We start from the raw sequence: 4,310 nt of genomic DNA on the forward strand, positions 1-4,310 counted from the left end.
TACTCGGGAGGCTGAGGCAGGAGGATCGCTTGAGCCCAGGAGTTTGAGGTTGCTGTGAGCTAGGCTGACGCCACGGCACTCACTCTAGCCCGGCCAACAAAGTGGGACTCTGTCTCACAAAAAAAAAAAAAAAAAAAAAAGTTAGGATGAGGCTTAACGCATTTTTACAGATGCAGACTTATTATTGCAAATACTAGAGACAAAACGCGCGTGGCATAGAATGTTGAAGGCCCTCTGATATGCCTAATAATCTTGTCCATTTTAAGCAGGGAAAAAAATCAAGGTGAACTGAAGAAAATGAGCCTTTCCCGAAAGGAGATAGAAGATGGGGAAGATGAGATGACAGAAGATAATGACAATGGCAGTAGGGATGAGGTAATTACATGTACAGTGTTGAGCAGAATAACTTTTATTAACATCAGCAATCAAAATCTAGAGTAAAGCAGTTAAACTGCATAGTTTAATCTCAAGAGTGGTATTGTGAACACTTTTCAACTAGTTTTGCAAGTCCACCCTAAACTTGATACCAAAATCTGACAAGGTCATTTTGAGAAAAGGAAATTACCGCTGTCTCTCATGAGCATAGATACAAAAATTCCAAACAAAATTTTGGCAAATGGAATATTAACGTTATGTAAAAAGAGCAATACGTCATAATGACTCGTGAGCAAGTGCAGCTTATTTTGGGACTGCAAAGGTGTTTTATGTTTGAAAAGTGATATTGGTTATGTAGAAATACTGATATAAAAGAAAATCTCGGTTCTTAAAATTGATTCATTAAAATCTATTACTTTGTGTACCTGCCAAATATGTTTCCATATTTATTGTTTTGACAAATATTTAAGTTCCTAGTATGTTCCACTTCCAGCTGGGAGCCTCTGCATTGGTATTTGAATATAGGTAGGTTTAAGTTGAGTCCTGAAAAAATTGAAGTGGATGCCAGGGTATACAGCTAATGAATATTGAGTACTTCATACGTGCAACCACTGTGCTAGGGCTTTATGTGTTTGTCTCATTTCATCCTCACAGCTACCATGTTAGGTAGGCATCATTAGCTCCGTGTTATAGATGGAAAAGCAGATTTAGCCATTAAATAACTTGCTCATGGTTTCGTAACTGGTAAGTCGCAGAGCCAGGATTATACATAGGTCTGCTGACTCCACATGCCCTACTCTTCTCCCCTAAGCAACTTGTTCTGAGAGTCAGATGCATTTATTTATTGTCCATTTTGAGCAGCTAGTTGTGTAATAGAAACTTCCTTCAACACTATTCAGTCTAGTAGTGTTTTAATTAATCGAATGTAAAGGTGAGATTTAGCTGCACTTTTCACACACAAAAGATTAAGTGTGAGATGATGGGTATGTTAAGTTTGGGTCACGTTGTACTTGACTATAGTAACCATTCACTATGTATCTCAAAACATCATGTGCACCTTAAATATATACAATTTTTAAAAAGTAAAAGTGAGGAATCATAAAAATTGTATATACTTTTGATTTTAATTTAAAACAATTTAAATATATATTCATTTGCTGATCTTTTGATGTGATACCAAGGCCTTATCTTTGGCTTTGGGTTCATGTTGGAGTAGCTTATCTTCCTTGCATAAAATACACCCATAATGCATTTTCTGCAATTTATGGTTTATTTAAAGCAAAGCAAAACTTTAAATACCCTCTTAAAGCAATATGAATATAGATTGCTACAGTATTATAATTTTTCCATATGTGTATGTGTGTGTATGTATGTATACATGTATATTTGGGAATGGAGTCTTCACATGTTTCTCAGGCTGGTCTTGAACTCCTGGATTCAAGCAATCCTCCCACCTCAGCCTTCTGAGTAGCTGGGACTCCAGGCCCATCTAATTTTTCCCATTCTTTTATGGTTGCTCATCCACACTTTATTTGACTGCAGTTTTTTAAGCTTTATCAGGTACTTCTAAAGCATCCAACTTTGTTTCCATAGACTCAATAGCTTACATTTTGCATTATTTTTATTGGTTGATAGGATGTTTATTTAATTCTGCAACTGAAACTCCAAATATAGTGGTGATATACAGGTTTAATTCTCATTAAAGATATAGTTCAGCTCAGGGGAAGAGAAATGCTCAGGTTACTAGGAGTACCACAGAATGGCCCACCAGCCACTCATATTTGGCATCTCATTAGCATCAGATTAGTAAATTATATTTGGAATTGAGACGGTCACTGAATCCAGCCAGTGGGTTAACTTGACATAGTTAAGAGAGCATTTACTGAACTGGTTGAGCATACTTATCCAAAATGGTTGGGGCAGAAGTGTTTCAGCTTTTGGATTTTTGGGGGGGTTGGAATATTTGCATACCCTTAATGAGATATCTTGGAGATAGAATCCAAGTCTAAATATGAAATTCATTTATGTTTCATATACACCTTATACACAGAGCTTGAAGATAATTTCATTTTCTGTTGGGGATGCTAAATAAACTGTGTTGTCCACTTGTATTTTTATTCCAACTTGTCACATGAGGTCAGGTGTAGGATTTCCCACTTTGGGTGTCATGTTGACACTTGAAAAATTTTGGATTTTGAAGCATTTTGGATTTTCAGATTAGGGATACTCAACCTATACTATGATGTCAGTAATACACTGCATTCGTTTTCTCTGGCTGGCAGACCCATGGCCCTACTGGGCTCACCCTGAATGGCATTTCTTCAACAAGTCTCTTCCTAACTCTCAAGTTCACTCCAGGAATGCTTCCGGGGCTCCTGCCCTGTGCCAGGCACCAGGCTAGGCCCCAGCACTGCACAGGAGCTCTGGAGATACTGGTGATCTATGCTCACACTCATGTCCTTAGAGGAAGGGAAGTGAGACCTGGCCCTGGAAGTGTGGCTGGGTGAATCTGAAGATTTAAAAGAAAGCCATCGAGGCTAGGGAGCAGAGAGTCAGGGCAGAGCTGGAGGGGAGCGAATTGTCTTGGCAGGGCGGAGGTGGTGAGAACAGTGAGGATTCTGCATGTACTGTGAATTTAGAGTCAGCTGGCATTCCATGTTTGCCAAGCTACCTTCTGATTCAGCTTCCACTGGAGGTCTGCAAATAATCCAGTCCCGGTCTGGTGAGAGCTATATTTCTCCTTGAAGGTTAATACATTTTTTTTTTATTTCAATACATTTTTAATATAGAATTTTTATTACAATGTAATTCACATACCATAATATTCACCCTTTTAAAGGGTAAAATTTAGCAGTTTTTTTTTTTTTGGTATATTCACAAAGTTGTGCAAGCATCACAACTAATTCTAGAACCTTTTTGACACCTCAGAAAAAGAACCCATACCCATTAACAGTCACCCACTATTGCCCCCTTCCTCCAGACCCTGGAAACTACTAATCTGCCCTCTCTCTCTATGCATTTGCTGGTTCTGAATATTCCATATAAATGCAATCATACAATAGGAGGTATTTGCATCTGGCTTCTTTGATTTGGCATGTTTTCAAAGTTCATCCATGTCATAGCATAGATCAGTACTTTTTATTGCTGCGTAATATTCCATTGTAATATACCACATTTTGTTTATCCATTCATCAGATGATAGACGTTTAAGTTGTTTGACTTTTTGTCCGTTATAAATAGTGCTGCTATGAATAATTGTGAACAAGTTTTTGTATGAACATGTGCTTTCATTTCTCTTGGCTACATTCCTAGGAGTAGATTTGCTGCATTGTAAGGTAACTATGCTCAACAATTTGAGGCACTGCCAGACTGTTTCCCAACACAGCTGCACCATTTTGCATTCCCACCAGCAGTGTACAGGAGTTCCCGTTTTTCTACGTCCTCATCAATACTTGCTATTTTCTGACTTTTTAAAATTTTATCCATCATAATGGGTGTGAAGATATAGCTTATTGTGGTTTTGATTTGTTTCCTGATGGCTAATGATGTTGAATATCTTTTCTTGTGCTTATTCGCTATCTGTATGTCTTCTTTGGAGAAATGCCTATTCAAATCCTTTGCCCATTTTTAAAATGGTTTTTTTTTGTCATTAAGATGTAGGAGTTCTTTATATATTCTGGATATTAACTCCTTATCAGATATATGATTTGCAAGTATTTTCTCCCAACCTGTAGATTATCTTTTCACTTTCTCAGTGGTGTCTTTTGCCGCAAAAAAGTGTTTTCTTTTGATTTAGTCTAGTGTACCTTTTATTTTCTTTCGTTGCCTGTGCTTTTGGTGTTATATTTAGGAAACCGTTGCCTAATACAAGGTCAGGAAGATTTATGCCTGTGTTTTCTTCTAAGAGTTTTATAGTTTTAACTCTCACATCTAGG

The sequence above is a fragment of the Propithecus coquereli genome, unplaced genomic scaffold, assembly GCF_000956105.1.
Source record: "Propithecus coquereli isolate 6110/MARCELLA unplaced genomic scaffold, Pcoq_1.0 Scaffold383, whole genome shotgun sequence".
In the NCBI taxonomy this organism is placed as follows: domain Eukaryota; kingdom Metazoa; phylum Chordata; class Mammalia; order Primates; family Indriidae; genus Propithecus; species Propithecus coquereli.